The sequence below is a fragment of the Papio anubis genome, chromosome 18 (genome assembly GCF_008728515.1).
Source record: "Papio anubis isolate 15944 chromosome 18, Panubis1.0, whole genome shotgun sequence".
NCBI classification, from domain to species: Eukaryota; Metazoa; Chordata; class Mammalia; order Primates; family Cercopithecidae; genus Papio; species Papio anubis.
The window spans coordinates 3,674,873-3,693,718 of record NC_044993.1 but is presented as its reverse complement, the minus strand read 5'-3'; the positions used below and the strand labels follow the sequence as shown (position 1 = coordinate 3,693,718).

Sequence of the window (18,846 nt, the reverse complement as noted above, 5' to 3'; positions counted from 1 at the left end):
GCTGAGGCAGGAGAATGGCGTGAACCGGAGAGCGGGCTTGCAGTGAGCAAGATCCGCCACTGCACTCCAGCCTGGGCCCGACAGGCAGACTCTTTCTCAAAAAAAAAAAAAAAAAAAAAAAAAAAGAAAAAAAGAAAAGAGAAGAATTGTCTTGGGCCATACATAAAATACATGAACACCCACCGTAGCTGATGAGCTAAAAAAAAAAAAGCAAATGAGGAAAAAAATCACAATGTTTTAAGAAAGTTTAGGAATTTCTGTTGGGCCACATTCAAAGCTCTCCTTCCACATGTGGCCCCAGAGCCTTGGGTTGGACAAACTTGATACAGGTCGATCAGTAGATACAGATTGACTGACTGAATGAAGCTGGTTTTGGCAAATCATAGAAAACAGAAGCGCAAGCTTGAAATTCCCCTCAGAGAGCATTTGGTGGTCTGACCCCCAGAATCTTCCTGGAAAAGAAGGCAGGAGTACTTAGCAGATGAGACTGAGCTACCAACCATCTGCTTCAAACAGAAGATCTCAACTGTTCTCTGTTTTACAAATGACACATCTCGGGAAGGTTTCCTTAGAAAATAAGGTCCCAGGATGAGATGAGCTGAAAACTCCTAACCCATTCCAGTCTCTCCTCGTTTTACAGACAAGGAGACTGAAACCCAGAGAGACGAACTGCTTCCCTAAAGGTCACACAGCTATTCCTGGCAGAGGCAGGCTGACCAAGTTCATCTGCATCCAGGGCTTCCTGTGTGCGCTGCACCAGCCCTACGTGAGTATAAGAAGGTTCTGGACGGGCTCTCAGAGCCGTCGAGGCAATCCCATGCCAGGCAGCCTGATTTGAGCCCCCCAAGGACCCGGAGTGAGCTTGCTGGGGCCTGCTCAGCCCTCCCCACTTTGCAGCCCACCCCCACTCAGAAACACGGAAAGTCAAACCGGCACACAGCTGGCAGCTTCAAGTTCCCGGCCAAGTTGATTTTGACATTACAAGACAAAAAGCACAAGCGTGTTCCGATGGGACTGGCCGTTACTGTGGTGCCATTCAACAGGGTTTACGATTTTCCTGGAGCCTCTCGGCCGGCCGGGTGATGCCAGAGAGTAAGCCAGAAAAAGAAAATTCCTAGGTGACGTAAATGCAGTCAGGACGCTTGCGAGGGGCATGCACTTTTCCTGCCCCGGGAAGGGGTGGGGAGCGGGGAAAGGAGCCATTTTAGATCCAAATAGAGAAAGAGAAAACGAAAAAAAAAAAAAAAAACCGTGCTGTGTATTCATTTCATTGCATAAGATCCTTGTGCACTCACTGGCTTTGTTTCCCAACCAAATGCCTTTGACTTAATAAATGCTCTGGGCAATTAGCAGACAGGGGGCCCCCCATGAAATCATCAGAGCTGAGATCACTTGAGAGGGTATCAGACAGTCAGGACATTAATTGCATTATTTTATTTCCAGATAAAAGTTATTTTGGTGGAGCCAGGCTTGCCAGAGAAGAAACTGATAAGATCAGATGCCGTCTCTCACTGCCAGATATCCTATTAGGGGTCTCAGCAGACGGGGGATTGGGTGACAGTCCAGATCTGCATGGACAGCAGGGGTTTTTTTCAGGTCAGAGGAAAAGCCCAGGGTGCCTGAGGAGTCCCCTTAAGCCATGGAGAAGCAAAGTGGGCTGTGCAGGCCCTCTGGGGGCTTTAGATAAACCTAGTATGCTTCTGATGGCCCGAGCCACAGCGATGGCTTTCACAGGAAAGAAAAAAAAAAAAAATCCTGTTCTCTTTCTTTTTCAAGAGAGGGACTCTTGGTTCCTTAGTAAACATAGATGCTATACTCAGTGCACAGCCTAAGGTCTCTCTCTCTCTCTCTCTGTGTGTCTCTCTCTCTCTCTCTCTGTCTCTCTCGGCAGTGGCCCAAAACACTCTCCCAGGCAGAAGGGAAAAGAAGACAGAGGGGGGTTGGGGACTGTGTCAGGTAGTGAGCTGTTTCCTGGAGAAGCCTGTGTCTGGTTCCAGGGGAAGTGAGTTTCTAAGAGAAGGCATCTGTAGGAATTTTGCCCATCAACCATGACACCGGCACTGCTGTTGGAGGGATGAACAGCTCAAGCACAAAGTCCTGTCTCCTTTCTCCCCTTCCCCATGTCTGTGCAATCCCATCAGAACTGGCAGACCCTTATTAAAAACAGTTGGCCACTGAGAGGCCATGCCCCGTGTGAGACAGAAGCCCAGATGGTAGGTGGTCTTACTTTCAGGGCGGGGTGTTCCGGATGGTAACAGCCTCCAGGGCAGGAGGACCATGCTGCCTCTTTCTTGGTGTTCTTAGGTGGTCCCTGCCTCCTTCCCTTTGGCAGGTGTGTGGGAAGGATCGAGTGTGAAGGGATGCTCACAAGCACTGAGAAGATGACCTGGCTCTTGTGAAATGACGGAGGTGGCCTGGGAGGTGTCCAGACCCTGGATTTAATGTGTATCACATGGTTCAGTCAGTTCCAATGTTGAGACTATAGAGAACGTACCAGAAGTCTCACAAATACTCAAGGAGTCGTGATTACTAGGACAGGCTGAGTTGGGTCTATCTAGTACTCTGTAATTTTAAAGACCTGGTCAATCAATGTTACAATATAAATGGGATCACATAGACTACCTTTCTACTTCAAACAACTCCAGAGGCATCCTGCTGTGGATAATAGAAGCTGATTCCCTTTGTCTCCTCTTCCTTCTCGTCTTCAACCTCCCTCATAAATCATCCCCCAGCACTGACAGGATACCATCATAATGATGGTTATATTTAAATATGTGAGTGTCTACTCTTTGCTAATCAAACTAAATTATTAGTTGCATCATTTCATCTCAACTTCATACAGTTATTATATTTTTTCTTTTCCTTTTATTGTGGCAAAATATACTTAATGTAAACCTTGCCATTTTAACTTTTTTAAAGTGAACATTTCAGTGGCATTGGGTCCACTCACGTTAGTGGACCACCATCGCCTCTGTCCAATTTGAAAACTGTTTCCATCCTGCAGAACTGATACTCAGTACTCATTAAACGACTCCCTCCGGCAGCCACACTGGGAGCTGACCCTCTCCACCCATGCTTCAGGCACTCAGGCGCTCATCCAGGGATCATCCCGTACCTCAGACTCTGCCAAGAACTGTCCAGCCCCAGGGCCTTTGCAAGCGCTGGTCGCACTGCCTGGGATGCTCGCTCCCAGCTCATCACGTGGCTGGCTCTTTCTCTTTCATTGGTCTCAGCCCAGTGGCCTCTTTCTCATTAGAGAGGCCGCCCCTGCCTGCCCTGGCTGGCCGTCCCCTCCCCCACAATGACTCTATGACATCATCGTGTTTCTTCTCCTTGGAGCCCTCAGACCCTCTGAAATCCTCTGGTCTGTGTTTTCTTTCCTGTGTCTCTCTCTCTCTCCCCACTAGAAGGCAGGCCCCAGGAGGGCAAGGACCTGGCGTGTGCAGCTCCCAGCCACAGCCCCAGGGCCGGGCGTGCAGTAGATGCTCAACAAGGCTTCTTGCCTCCCGCCGGCCTCTCCGGACTTGGGGGTGTTGTTGGGGTCTAAACGACATAAAGGCAAGAGACACTGAAGTGGGTGAGCTGCCTCACACTGCACTTCCTGCTAGAGTTCAAAGTCAGCCCTGCCCCTGGAACTGTCATGGGCAGTTTAGATTGTTCCAGAATCCCCCTGCAGGCTGTTCAAAAGGCTCCCAGCTGCTGTCAGGAAATAGCTCAGGAAGGTCCCTGTTAAACACCACCCCCATCCCCGTAACCCTGTGCAGCCCCCCACCACCGCTATTTTCTATCTCTGAGAATTTGCTGACATTAGGCAAGTCATGTCCGTAGAATTATACAATGTTTGTCCTTTTATGAGTGGTTTGTTTCACTCGACACCATATCCTCAAGGCTCACTCATATCATAGCAGGTGTCAGAATTTCCTTCCTTTTTAAGGCTGAATAATATTCCACCGTATGGATGGACCATGTTTTGTTTATCCATTCTCCTGTCAGTGAACATTTTCGTTGCTCTCAGCATTTGGCTGTTAGGAATAGCGCTCTGTGGATATTTGTGCACACGTGTTTGCATTCATTTGTTTTTTGTTTTCTTGCCTGTTCATTGGGTGTCATGTCCAAGAAGTCACTGCCAAGTCCAACATCGTGAAGCTTTCCCTCGCTGTTTTCTTCTAAGAGTTTTATAGTTTAATTTTTACATTTAGTTCTTATGGTAATGCCTTTGATCCATTTTGAGTTAATGTTTTGTATCTGGTGTAAGATAAGGGCTCAACTTCATTCTTCTGCATGAGGTATTCAGTTTTCCAAATACCATTTGTTGAAGAGACTGCCCTTTCCCCATTGAAAGGTCTTGGCTCAAGATGCTTGAATGTCAAAGAAGTCAAAGGGCTTCTTTCTGGGCTCAGTGTTCTGTCCCATTAGTCTGTCTATCTGTCTGTCTGTATGTATGTCAGGACCACAGTGTTTTGATTGTCATTGTTTTCTAGTAACTTTTGAAATCAGAAAGCGTATGACTTCCAACTTCCCGGTTTGTAGTTTTCCATTTTATATTTTGTCCCCATTTTACAGATTAGACAGTGGAAGCTCAGAGAAGGGAACTGACTTCCAAGGTCACAGAACAAGCAAGGGTTGGACGGCATTTGAACCCAGGCTTGTTTGACCCCAGTCCCTTTCAACAAACATTTGTGTCTCAGCTTGGATCACAGAGCAAGAAAGTTACAGCCCTTCCCAGCCCGCTTCCTGTTCTGCTGATAAATTCAGCTGGGGTGGCAGCCTCGACACCTCTCAAAGGCTCTGGTATGGTTTGGCTGTGTTCCCACCCAAATTTCACCTTGAATTGTAATAATCCCCACGTTTCAAGGGCAGGGCCCAGTGGAGATCATTGAGTCATGGGGGCAGTTTCCCCCATGCTGTTCTCGTGGTCGTGAGTAAGTCTCACGTGATCTCATGGTTTTATAAATGGGAATTCCCTGACACAAGCTCTCCTGCCTGCTGCCACGTAAGACCCGCCTTTGCCTCTCCTTCGTCTTCTGCCGTGAGTGTGAGGCCTCCCCAGCCATGTGGAGCTGTGAATCCATTCAACCTCTTTCCTTTATAAATTCCCCAGTCTCGGGTCTGTCTGTATTAGCAGCGTGAGAACAGATGAGGCTCACTGGACCAGCTGGTGGGGGAGGAGAAAGCAGCCCATGCTGCCCCTCTCAAGCAGGACCATTTTGTTTTCCTCAGTTTCCCTCTTCCACTTCCACTTGGGGACCCCCACAGCCATGGCCAGAGAGAGGGAGCTTGGGGTCTCAGTGCCCGGTACAAACCCACTCTGCCCCTCACTGCCCTTGGGGTCCCCGCTCCGTGGGGTCAGGGACCGGGGTCCACAAGGAACTGGGGTCCACAAAGAACCCCTTGTCGTCATCTTCCCACTCCCCACTCCAAAGGGGCTTGAGCATGTTCCCAGGCTCGTTTTCCCCACTGAAGGAGGGGTGGCTGTGTGAGTTCTTTCATTTCATGACCCTCTCTGTTTCCTTATGTGTTCAGCAAAGGTCTCACTGAAGTCAGGGGTCTCATCATTCCTTTCCTAAGCTTTCTTCAAACAGCTTGGGGCGTGGATGAGAACACATGTGCTCTGTAGAAGGTGGGGCCGCAAAGCCCTGCCGACCGACCTTTCCTGCTTTCTGTCTCTAAGGTGCAACCCTGAAAGCACCTGCTAGAAGCTTTGGGGCTCAGGGAGCGCAGCCTGGACGCAGTGGGATGCTCCCCAGGGCTGCAGTCCCCTTTGGAAGCTGCTAACCACAGGTGTCTGTCTACACTTCAATTCAGATTACATAAAATAAAAATGCACCTCTCTGGCTTCTGAGCCACCCTTCAAGAACACAGCCACGCGTGGCTAATGCCTGCTGACTGGAACCCTGGATGGCCCAATCTAGAACTTTTCATCCCCCCAGAGCATCCTGGGCAGTGCTTCTCCCGGGGAGCCCTGCAGGCCGTGACCTCCAGCTCTGAGCCTGATCCCACGTGAGCAGGAAGAAGACAGCCCAGGGAGGCTGCCCACAGCCGCAAGCTCATTTCTCATGGGAAACCACAAATGGGAGATGCCGAGAAATTAGAATAGAGGATGCTCTGGAGCAGGTGCTCCTGTTTACAGGTACCTGGTTCTAGACAATCACGCATGAAAGAAAAATGGTGATATCTAAGAAACAGAGGAACCCATGGGCTCAACCAATGAGGTCGTAAGGAGCTCTAGGATGGGACTGTCGCAGAGGTCTCACACGTTTAGGTGGGTGGAGGGTTTCAGAGCATGACTGGTGGATAATAACTGATAGGCACTGTTGGCGGACGGCGACCATGCCAGGCAGATAGCAGGGTGCTGCGTCTTCTCTAATTCTCACTGCGGCCGATGAGTTTAGAGATTTTCACTCCCATTTTAGAGATCAGCTGAGATACAGAAAGGCCAAGCAGCTTCCTCAGTCAGAAAAGGGGCAGAGCCAAGGTTCACCCCCTCGCAGAGGCGTGCACCAGTTCCACAGAGCCCAGGACGGGGCAAGGCCAGCCGTGAGGGACAGAGAAAGGCCTAAAGAAAGAGGAGGACAGAAAGAAGGGCCCATGTTGGACAGAGAAGGAGCGACGATTGAGGCATGAAGGGCACTGGCCTGTGGTCTGCGGTGGCATTGAGAGCACGCATTGGTCCTTCCATCACCGTGTATAGCTGGTGCCCTCGGAGATTCCATCTGCTCTTTCCTACGGGGTCTGTGAGGTTGGACTTAGGGAGCCCATTTCATGGAACTGAACGCTGAGTATCAGAGGGAAGGGTTTGCCAGGGGTCAGCCTCTGTATTCGCTCTCCCCAAGCTACATCTGAGATTCACCCAGAGGGGACCTGGGGAAACACCCGGTGGTTGAGAGCAGCCAATCTCAGACTTTGGCTTGCATGAGGGTTCCCTGGAGGGTCTGTGACAGGGCCGGGGTGGAGCTGAGAATGTGTATTTCTAACGCGCAAACTGTTTTCATCCTGCAGAGCTGAAATTCATTAAACAACTCCCTCCTGCAGCCGTGTTGGGAGCTGACACTCTCCACACATGCTTCATGCACTCGGGCGCTCATCCAGGGATCATCCTGTACCTCAAATACCCACAAGAACTGTCCAGCCCCAGGACCTTTGCACATGCTGGACCCACTGCCCGGGATGCCCTCTTCTGGCTCACCACGTGACTGGCTCCTTCTCATTCATTGGTCTCAGCCCAGTGGCCTCCTCGTCAGAGAGGCTGTCCCTGCCTGCCCTGGCTGGCCCACCCCCTCCCCCACAATGACCCTGTGACATCACTGTGTTCCTTCTCCTTGGAGCCTTCAGGGGTCTGGAATCCTCTGGTCTGTACCCAGGTGGCGCTGCTGCTGCTGGTCCAGATACCACCTTTTGAGAACCACCGGTTTAAGGAACATGCCCCTCTCTGCTCATTCAGTTGAGGCCTATCCTGAAGAAGATATATTTGCATTTGCTGTTTTTGTGTTGCTTTGTTTTGTGTTGCCGTAAAGATGTGAGATGCTGCTCCTGGGACTCCAGGCTGATTTCTGACACCAGCGTGTCTGCATTTTGGCAGAAGACCTGAGAATCCTGGGGTTCAAAGCTGTGAGGTTTTGGGGTTGCTCTGAGGCAGTGGTGGGGGGAAGACCTTTCCCCTGAGCCCCCTCTCCTCAGCCAACCAGGAAGCTCAGAATTTCACAACAACCCTGACTCCCACCTCAGCGGGCACCAAGAATGCTGCAGTTCAGCACTTGTGGATCTTGCAAGGGTTCAACTGATCCTGAATCTTGCTCCTTTTGACCTGGAGTGTTTTGTAGGCTCTTTCTTATTGACAAGCTATGTATCCCAGGGAAACTCTCTCCTCTTGCCCTGGTCCATGCTGGAAATGCCGTTGAGGGCTTTGCTTCATTTCACTGTTCCCAGTCTGTCTACCTTTACAAGTTTCTCCGATTTTCCCTCCTAAACAATCGTCAGAAGCCCGTCAAAAACCGTGAGCACTCTCCCCTCTGCCCCACTCCGTTAGCTGATTTTATAACCCTCCTCCTCAGCGTAAACAGAGCTGATCACTTTATACCCTTTGTATACTGTTTCTTAATATGAATGAAGTGAAACAGCTAACCAGTAGTCATTCAAATTATTGCCTAACATAAACTGACAAGGCGCGTTGAAGTGTTTAGCCTCAGAAACTGTGAACGTGGTCACAGCTTAGTAATTAGCTCACATTTACTTAACCCCAACATTCATTTTGTTATTATTATTATTTTTAATCAAGGAAACCCGGTTCATTCTGTGGGATAAGGATTGGATCTGATCTGTGGCCATTTATTTTCTAAGGAACCTACCCCTGCCCTCACTGCCGATACTGCCTCAATCAGCTTCCCAGGGACAAATGTGAAATCAACCCCACCAGCTCCAAGACAAACACAGTCTCAGGGCCTGGGCCCTGAAGCCACGATGGGCAGGGATTGCTCCCAGACGAGGGAATGCTTTCAAAAGAAACAGAGAGTTTTTACCTTTTTGCCAACAATTCTGTGGGCAACATTTGTTTTCTATTTTCCTTTCTTTCTCCCACTAAATCACTTTTATAAACTCCTCAAAAGTTTCAGTTTATTCAGTGACAATTAGTTTATGGCATTTCTGAAGTGGATTTAGATTCGAGTGATAAAATTACAAGCCAAAATTGCAACCATAATGGAAAATCCTGGTTCATGTTTGGCCTTTCAGACCACAACTGAGAGATTACGGGTGGACGCCAGCGGGCAGGGGTAGCAGTCACTGAGTGTTTGCTTCCCCACGGAGCAGGGTCCCCATCTGCCACCTCCTGGGGTGATGGCGGGACAGGAGGCATGGACGTGGCACAACATGTGGCGGGACAGGTTGAAAAAGAACACGGGCTGGTTGGCAGGTTCACATCTTCTCGCCCCGAGACATGTTCTTTCTGGCCTCAATTTCAGAACCAGCACTTTCCTGAATTCCAGGCCAGCTGATTGCATCTCAGTTTCTTGGTGTTTAGCGGAGACCTTCCTGAGCTATTTCCTGATAGCAGCTGGGAGCCTTTTGAACAGCCTGCAGCGGGATTCTGGAACAATCTAAACTGGCCACGGCAGTTCCAGGGGCAGGGCTGACTTTGAACTCTAGCAGGAAGTGCAGTGTGAGGCCAGCTCACCCACTTCAGTGTCTCTTTCCTTTGCGTCGTTTAGACCCCAACAACACCCCCAAGTCCTGTCTCCCTGGAGGGAGGAGAGGCCGGTGGGAGGCAAGAAGCCTTGTTGAGCATCTACTGCACGCCCGGCCCTGGGGCTGTGGCTGGGAGCTGGACAGGCCGGGTCCTTGCCCTCCTGGGGCCTGCCTTCTAGTGGGGAGAGAGATAGAGACACAGGAAAGAAAACACAGACCAGAGGATTTCAGAGGGTCTGAGGGCTCCGAGGAGAAGGAACACGATGATGTCATAGAGTCATTGTGGGGGAGGGGACGGCCAGCCAGGGCAGGCAGGGGCGGCCTCTCTAATGAGAAAGAGGCCACTGGGCTGAGACCAATGAAAGAGCAAGAGCCAGCCACGTGATGAGCTGGGAGCGGGCATCCCAGGCAGCGCGACCAGCGCTTGCAAAGGCCCTGGGGCTGGACAGTTCTTGGCGAGTCTGAGGTACGGGATGATCCCTGGATGAGCGCCTGAGTGCCTGAAGCATGGGTGGAGAGGGTCAACTCCCAGTGTGGCTGCAGGAGGCACCCGCTTCTTTTATCCCCTCTCCACCTGCCCCCCGTTACTCCTGCTTCCTCCCCCTGCCACATGGCAGGACCCTGACAGTCTCAGCTTCATCCTCTTCTCATCCCACAAGTCCTCCCCAAAAGACCCCATTCCTCTCCACCTTCAACCACCTCTGGCAAGAAGGAGGGGGGAACTGAGGCTGCTTTCTGACCCAGGACGCTGAGCCTGTGTACAGAGAGAGCACAAGCTGGGTGAGCTGCTTGCCAAGGAGTGAGTGGCATCTGCCCCCATCAGTGGACATAAAAAGCCCCGGGGGTCAAGTCGCCATGGCTGCCCTCACGGCTGCACCAGAAGGATGACCGTGTTCCCGCTCTCAGTCCTGCCGAGGTGCCTGACACCCTGTACCCAGGAGCTGGGGGGGCCTAGGAGCTTGTAAAAATTGTGCAAGTGCCAGATGCTCATTGTGCACAAATCTAAACTCAGAAAAGCACTGAAAGAAGAATCCAGAAAAGCGCAGTTCCCATTTTGGTATGTGAACAAACAAAGGCAGATCCCAAGCTCTTTCTCTTCCCTAGATCGATACAGACAGACAAACAGGTGGATAGATAGATATAGATCACTGAAAGACAAATAGAGATGGATGATAGATACATACTACAGATGCACAGACACACATTAAATTCACACTCTGCAGGCTATTTTACCACCTACTTTACTGAATTTAAGAGTTACTGAGTATAATTTAATTTTATATAATAATTTGAAACTGTGTCATTAGCTTTTTAAGTCTATGGCATCGCTTGTATTTTTCTATTGATTTCTTTTCTTTCTTTTTTTTTTTTTTTTTTTGAGACAGAGTCTCACTGTCACCCAGGCTGGAGTACTGTGGCACGATCTTGGCTCATTGCAACCACCACCTCCGTGGTTCAAGTGATCCTCCTGCCTCAGCCTCCCAAATAGCTGGGATTACGGGTGCCCACCACCATGCCTGGCCAAGTTTTTGTATTTTTAGTAGAGACAGGTTTTCACCATGTTGGCCAGGCTGGTCTCGAACTCCTGGCCTCAAGTGATCCACCGGCCTTGGCCTTCCAAAGTGCTGGGATTACAGGAGCGAGCCACCGTGCCCAGCCCTATTGATTTTTAAATTGTAAGGAGAGTCGTGCTCTCTATGAATTCACACGGTAAGAGGGTGAGTCAAGTGAGCAGGGAGGCATGCTCGGCATCACTCATCCCGAGCTGCGCCCTGCTTGCTCAACAGTGCCTGTGTGTCCTGCCTTTCCTACTGTTTTATTTATATGGAAAGACACCACGTGGTATTTATTTGAGCAGAAATGGTGTCACATCATGCATGTATTTCCTGCAACTTCCTTTTTCCCTTGCCGAGTCCTGCACGAACATCTCTTCTGTCAGCGCATGTGGATCTTCCCAGACTTTTACATGGCTCCCAAAGCATTCTTACTCCCTAAGAATTCACCTCCACAAACCTCTTGTGAGAACACCATCCAGCAGCTGAGGGCCCTTCCTAGTACAGTGTAACCTCATCTTAACTGGATTCCAGATGCAAGGACCGTTTCCAAATAAGGTCACATGCACGGAGACTGGGGGTTGGGGGACACAATTAAACCCCTAGCAGCATCCCAGTTTGGGTTCTTCCAGGAGCAGGCAAGACTTCAAGCACAAGTTGTTTATTCAGGAGGTGCAGGGGACTGGGGTGTGAGCGCAGAGGTGAAGGCAGACCTGCACGCAGAGTGTTCAGGGGACACCGTAGGGGACTGGGGTGTGAGCGCAGAGGTGAAGGCAGACCTGCACGCAGAGTGTTCAGGGGACACCGTAGGGGACTGGGGTGTGAGCGCAGAGGCGAAGGTAGACCTGCACGCAGAGTGTTCTTCATGCAGCTGCCCCACTGCGTGATGAGAGCTTGCTCCTGCAGGGAAATGGGAAAACGGTGCAAAGTCCATGCCTTGGAATACTCTGCCCGAGGGGCGAGGGAGCAGGAGTGCTCGCAGGCCACCTCCCGAGAGTTGTATGCTCCTCTCCACATGAGGCCTGAGAATTATATGCTCCTCACGGCATGAGGCCTGCCGCACTGGGTATTGGCAGCCCGGTGTGGTTTGGGGAAAAGCCCTCAAGCCTAGACGTCGCTGGAAATGGGCCAGAGCCTGGCACTCAATGAATAGCCAGGCACCAGCAACATCAGCCTCCTGATAGAAATGCAGAGTCCCAGGCTTCACCCCAGACCTGCAGAATCAGAATCTGCATTTCAGTGACATCTGCATACTGGGTGTGCATGTGGCAGCTTGAGAAGCACTGAGCCAGCATCGACTGGGAAGGCCAAGTAAGGGGTGGGGACATGGTAGGCACGCTCAGAGCCGGCATTCTAGCCAGACCTCCAGGCCCCCAGTACTCCCCACCCAGCTACTCTCCTTCAGATGCAGTGGCCAAGAAAGTCCTCCAGCAGGACAGAGTCAGGATGGCACTAACCCATCAGGAAGGCAGACTTTGTGGTTGCAAGGATTGCCTGGCAAAGAACAAAGAAGGATGAGACTAAAGCAAGGTAGTCCATGACTCCCCAAAGTCAGAGACAGAAGCACTGGGGACCCAGAGCACATAGACCGGAGTGGACCAGGGTTCTGGTTGTATCATGGTCAGGACCCTGCACGTACCAGGGCCACTGGTTCCAAGTCAGCAGTGGCCAGCCTCCTTGAAGAACAGCTGCTCATTTCTGCACTCACTACAGCTTTCTGGAGGTCTCCCAGCCCTGCTGATGGAGAAACAAGAGGCTGGCTTCCTGTTCAGTTCTAATAGGCATGTACAGTCCCAAGAAAGACCTGTCCTGGAGCCAGTGACCACAAGGAGCCAAGGAACAGCCCTGCTCATCTTATCTCCTCCCAGCCTCTACCTTGACCATGACTCCATTCCTACCCACTGTCCAAGTGATCGGTCAGGCTACACACTCTGCTGGGAACTGGGGAGCCATTGAAGTTTACTGAGTAGAGGAAGCACTATGATGAAAGTGCTTTAGGCTGCAAGAGTTAGCAACCAAGATGGTTGAGAGTGGGAGATGGCAGGGCACAATCATAGAACTGCTTATCTGGGAAAGTGTTCCATCATTTCATGTAAGTATTCTTCAAGCCCTGGCTTAGGAAAACAGGCAGAAAGATCTCCCTCTAACCACGTGAAATGCCAGGCATCCCTTAAAGCCCGTGGCAATTTTCCATTGAGAAGCAAGCTGGCCTTTAATGACAGGAAAAATAGCTCATTTTGTCATGTTCCATCGATATCATGTTACATTATCAGGTCATAACTCCACTTCTCAAATAGTGTGTGCCTATGCATTCTGTGTGCCAGGGGCTGCCCTCACAGGGGACGCTGGACAAGACATAGTCCCTTCCCCCACAGAGCTCATAGTCTAGAGAAGGATCCGGACAAGTCCCCAGGCACACACAAGGCAGGTAATTAAGGAAATCATGAGGACAGGGAGCTATGGGCACACCAGAGACTGGAAGGCTCCAGCCAAGACTGAAAGGGTCAGGGAAGGCAACATTCAAGTGGGCAAGGCCTGAGAGACCAGCAGGCGTTGACTCAGCTAAAGAAGAGGGAGGAGAGAATTCCAGGCAGCCAGGCAGCACGTGCCAAGGTCCTGAGGGTGCGGGTGCATCTGAAGAAATTCAACAAGAGATTCCTTGTTGATGACTGAGGATGGAAATGCTGGGGTGGAGGACAAGACTAATGAGATGAGCACATCCATAAAATATGCATGCAGTGGGATTTCATTTTGTAAACTCACAGTTGCATTCACACATACACAGAGAAAGACAGCAGAAGAAAAAATACCAGAATGCTCAGAGACGCTCTCTGGGTAATACAACTACAAATGACTTGGTCTTCTTCATTCTATTCTGTAATAATCAAATTTCCTACAATAAAAATCATAGCAGTTACCTATGGCTCATAAAATGCTACACAAGAAACAACCACAATATCTTAGCAGCATGCTAATCCAGGTTGGGCTCAGCTGGTATGGCTCATCCTGCCCCTGGGGTCAGTCAGCTAACCTGAGCATGTTCCTCTCATGGTGACAGCAGAGACACATGGGAGCAGCATGCGAGGACCCTTAAGGCCTGGGCTTGGAACCAGCATGCCATTGCTTCTACCGCATTCTATTGACCAAGGCAAGTTACACGATGAGCTCAAAGTTAAGACACGGGGAAATGCATTCTGTCCCTGTGGTGCTGGGGAACTGCAATGTCTTATGACAAAAGTAGTGGATCTGGGGAGTGGTGAGGAATTTCAGCCAATGTTGTAGTCAACGTGAGCATTGCAGGAATGTTATTGGAGAGGAAGGGCAGGGAGGAGGTGTGGCAACTGGAAGTCAAGCTCCTGTCAATGTCCTCGAGAGACAGGTGAAACACAGTAGTGTGTTGAGTTAGACATGTTAACCACCCAGGATGAAGAAGGCACATCTAGATCCACATCCTAAGAGCTCAGGGGCATGGGAGGAGAAGGCAGAGAGAAACCAAAAGCCAACTCTCCATTTGGGGAGTAATGGACATCACTGTTGCCTCAGTTTAACCGTCTCCAAAATGGGGATGGAAGAGCCTCTGACATGCTATTTGTGAGTGCTCAGAACAGCACCTGGCATGTAACACACACAACACAAGTCATTTTTAAATACAAACAAAGCATGCATGGGACAGTAGGCTTCTTCAGTCCCTCCCTTCGAATTGGCCCTGTCTGCAGAGAGATGATAGCCCCCACCCAGCCTGCAGCCCTTCGCACACCCCTTTACCTAGCGTCTTGCACACTGCTTCTCTCTTTCCGTGAAATAAATACAACACTTCCCTCCGGCAAAAGAGAAATAAAAGCAGTTCCTTAATGCATAAGAAGAAAGTATGGAAGAAATTCCAGTTTGATGGTCTACAGGTATGTTTGTTTGGACTGGCGCATATAAATCAGTGCCTGGCTTACATCAGATTATCACAGCGGAGTGGGCTCTGAGCTGATTGCACCTTTACAATCTGTTTACGAGGAGGGCTGAAGTGAGGCGTTCTGGAAGAGGCTGCTGCATAAGCCTTTAAAAGTTTTCATAATTGCTCAGCTTGGACCGTTCTGCACTAGCAGACACAGCCCCATGGAGTAACTGAGGGATGTGATCCCTTCTTCCCGCTCCCAGCCACCCCCGAGCCCCGAGTGCTGCCCCAGCACCACCCAGGGATAGTCCCTGGGAACACTGGAGGATCTTTCCCTCGGCTGCTTTTCCCTGGGGATATAGGAATGTGTCTGGGAGTTTACAAGACACACTTACATGCGCAGTCATCTTCCGTGTCCTGGTTACCTCTTACGGCTCAGTCCCCTCCCCATACATCATTCCAGAAGGTACTTATTTCTTTGCTACATCCTCAGGACCTTTGGACATGCTGTTGCTTCTGCCTGGAGCACGGTCCACCTTTCACAGCCTAGGAGATGGATGGAAGCTGAGCTGGTTCCCGCCCATCTCCCAGGCTGAATGTTGTCTTCCCTGATGCTGGGATGGGGGCTAGTGTGGGCTGCATCGTGCCCCTCCAACATGTATAGGCTGAAGTCTTAACTCCTGGCAGCTCAGAACATGGCCTTATTTGGAAATAGGGTCATTGCAGATGTAATGTTGGGTGAAGAGGAGGTTGCACTAGAATAGAGTGGTCTGTGATCTAATATGACTGTGTCCTTATAGAAAGGGGAGATTTGGACACAGACATGCACACAGGGAGAAAGCCACGTGAAGATGAAGGCAGAGGTTGGGGTGACACTTCCACAAGCCTGGAATGCAAAAATCACCAGTAACCACCAGAAGCCAGGGAAGGGGCCTGGAACGGTCCCCACCCACCCCGCCCCACTTCCCCCACTGCAGCCTCAGGAGGAGCCAGCCCTGCTGACACCTGGGTCTGGAACTTCTGGCCTCCAGGATGTGAGACAATGAATTCCTCCTGTCGAAGCTGCCCAGTCGGTGGCACTTGGTTAAGGTAGCTCCAGGAAACAAGCACAGGGGCACTCCTGGGTGCCCTGTCCCTCCCTTGCGCCAGCTTGGGAGCCCTCTCCCCATGGATGGGCGTTGGCCTCCGCTGGCACCAGCGAGTCAGAAGAAGTGGCTGGAATGGTGGGTGGAAGACAAAGCTGAGGGCATGCTGCTTGCCGGAGCATGGGAGGGAGCTAAGGGTGCTCCTGGGAAGAAATGGCCTGGGCTCAAAAGTAATTCTGTGTAAGTGCGTAGATGTGCTCCTGGAGTGTTTCTCAAGGCTCGGTTGTGAAGATCAGAGGTCTCACGCTTAAATCTCCATGGGCAAATAACTTGGGTTGGAATAGGTTTGCCTGAAGGAAATTTATTCAGCCGGGGGCTGATTAGTAAGAATGGTTATGTATGAAAGTGCACTCACCGAGTTCTCAGACTCAATTATGTAGAACAGGGTCTCAGCGTCATACAGGGACAAAGGGCAGCCGAGGTCAACAAGCACAAAGAGCCCGTTCTTGGCTCTGGGGCATTTCGGGAGTAAAGTCCAGTGTGGCTGGATTTTCTGGTGTTTTAAAACAAACAACCAAAATGAAACTGGGTATCTAGGCGTTTAGGTGCCATTTTCATATTTTTGAATATTGACACTTAATTTTTTAAAATTTGTCACGGCACTGTGTGGAGCCAAGAAACCACAGGTCTGTGACCTCTGGGAGGGCAGCAAGGTTCAGCTGAGTGGCTTCTGGGGCAACCCTGGCTCTGGGTTCCTCCTGGAGCTCAGTAACATGGAGATACCACTGCACACACATTGAGGGGTTCTTTATGTACAAGGGATACCTGTGGTATCAGCTTCTTTCTCCACTGGGGTTTCATGCTCTGCAGTGATAATCACTGTATCTTTTTTTCTTTTCTTTTCTCTCTTGGTCTCCCTCTCTCTCTCTTTTTCTCTCCCTCCTCACTCACGTATTTGCAGGGAGTAATGAAGCTCTGGAGACAGTCAGAGCAGAGACCTCAAAAGTGTGGAGCTCAGAGCCGGGGTGCCAGTCATCGCTGTCCCAGGCATGACTGAGGGTCTCAGGGATGACTGAGGGAGAGGGAGGGAGATTATTTAAGCCCTTCTTCTGGGCTTTTAGTTCTTTTTATTCGTAATTTTTAAGTCATGTGATATACATGCAGAAAAGTGCATATATGATCAGCTCGATGCATTTGTACAAACCGAGCACACCTGTGAAGCCAGTGCCCAGACCAAGAAACAGAATGTGACCAGCATCCTAGGAGATGTGCACATCAGCCCACGTGATCCACGCAGTGCTGACCACACAGGGCATTTCTCCCACTTCACAGATGAAGAAACTGAGGCTCAGGGCAGGGAAGGATCCTTTGAGCCCCTTCTCACCATTACCTACCCTCGAGATAAAGCACAACCTGACCTCTAACACCATCAGCCAGCTTTGCCTGTTTTGTAATTTAAATACATGGACTCATACGGCGTAGGGTCTCTTGTGTCTGGCTTCTTTCCCGCAACACGATGCGTAAGGGACTCATTCGCATTGCACGCAGGTGTAGACCATTTGTTCTTAATACTAACACAATCCATTTACATGAACATGTGATTTTTTTGTTCTGCTGTGAATGGTGTTTGGTGTATTTTGAATGCCGGGGCTGTGAACAAGCAGTGCTGCTCTGAACATTCTAGTGTGTGACTTTCAATGAACATATGTAGGCATTTGTGTTGGGTGCACACTGGGGAGTGGAATTGCTGGGGTGCAGAATCTGTGCCCATGTAGCCTTGTTGGGTGCTGCCACAGTTTGTCAAGGTTGTAGCAGTACCCTCTGCCACCACCCCAGCTTGGTGGGGGCGGGGGTGCTCCCCTGTGAGCCTTGTTGATGCCTTCTTTATCACGGTCGTCAAGGCAACAGAATCTCCAGCCCAGACCTCAGCATGCAGGTACATGAGCAGCACCCCCAGCAGTGCTGACAACACCCCACTGTTCAGCACAAGCATTGGGGCCCAGCCTTGTTATTCTCATGCCTGAAGCCTGAAACAGCAGAATTTATTTCTTCAGGTTTCACATATTGGGAGCTGAACTCCAAAGGAAAGCCCAGCGCTGGACGCAGTGCAATTGTCTGGAGAAACAATTCGCTCAAGGAAAGACCATTTTCCTTCACCAGGGTCCTAAAAGGGGCAGTCCCATGGGTAGAGGGCCGCTTGTGTGGGTGCCACAATCCCCAGGTGATGTGGTGTTAAATCACAATGACTTACGGAGTGCCTTCCTCTTTTCCTGGCACAGCCTCTCCTGTGGACGAGAGCAAGCCACAGGTACGTGATGATGGGTCTGCAATAGCTGACACTTGCTAACTTCCTTTTCGCAACAAGAGCCAGATCTGGAGCTCCAGCAGGCGTCTGCGTCAGCTCTCGTGTCATGTGGCCCTGTGACATTTATTCCTGAAAGTTACCTGTCTGCATGTGGCAAGCGTTACTGGTGTGCCACGTGCAAAATTCATTTGAAATTTCTCTTTAGGATCAGTCTGCTTAGATTTAAACTAACGTATCAGTAGAGATACTTTTGAACAGTGATAGGCAGAGCACTGGAGTTTTGGAAGCACTGCCGCAGGGGCGTGAGGGCTGGCCCACGGGTCAGATGGAGGAGGGGCTCTTGTACCTGGTTTTCTGGGCAAGGACACTGAGCCAAGTGACTGGCCCTAGCGTGAGGCATGGTGCCAAGGGCTGAGTTCAGGTCCACCTGGGAGCACCCCTCTCCTCTGCTGTTAGCTGCTGACCCACCCACCTCATCGCATCTTCCTGACAACATTACCCGTGGATAATCCCACCTGAAATTTGAGTGGAGCCCGCTTTCATGAAGGGAGTGCTATGGAAAAGCTGCTCTTAATGTTTTTTTGTTTTTGTTTTTCTTATTTTTTTGAGACAAAGTCTTCCTCTGTCACCCAGGCTGGAGTGCAATTGGCTCACTGCAGCCTCTGCCACCCAGGTTCAAACAATTCTCCTACCTCAGCCTCCTGAGTAGCTGGAATTAAAGGTACATGCCACCACACCTGGCTAATTTTTGTATTTTTAGTAAAGACAGGGTTTCACTATGTTGGTCAGGCTGGTCTTGAACTCCTGACCTGGTGATCTGCCTGCCTTGGCCTCCTA

At 50.4% G+C, this 18,846-nt stretch overlaps 1 long non-coding RNA gene across 1 annotated transcript; it reads left to right on the top strand.

Moving 5' to 3' along the window:
• Positions 1-7,376: 7,376 nt before the first annotated feature.
• On the top strand, positions 7,377-17,181 carry LOC108583581. The gene is made up of 3 exons (XR_002519344.2): positions 7,377-7,993; positions 8,338-9,646; positions 16,666-17,181. It is a non-coding gene; the product is annotated as an uncharacterized LOC108583581 (long non-coding RNA).
• The last annotated feature ends 1,665 nt before the right edge of the window (positions 17,182-18,846 follow it).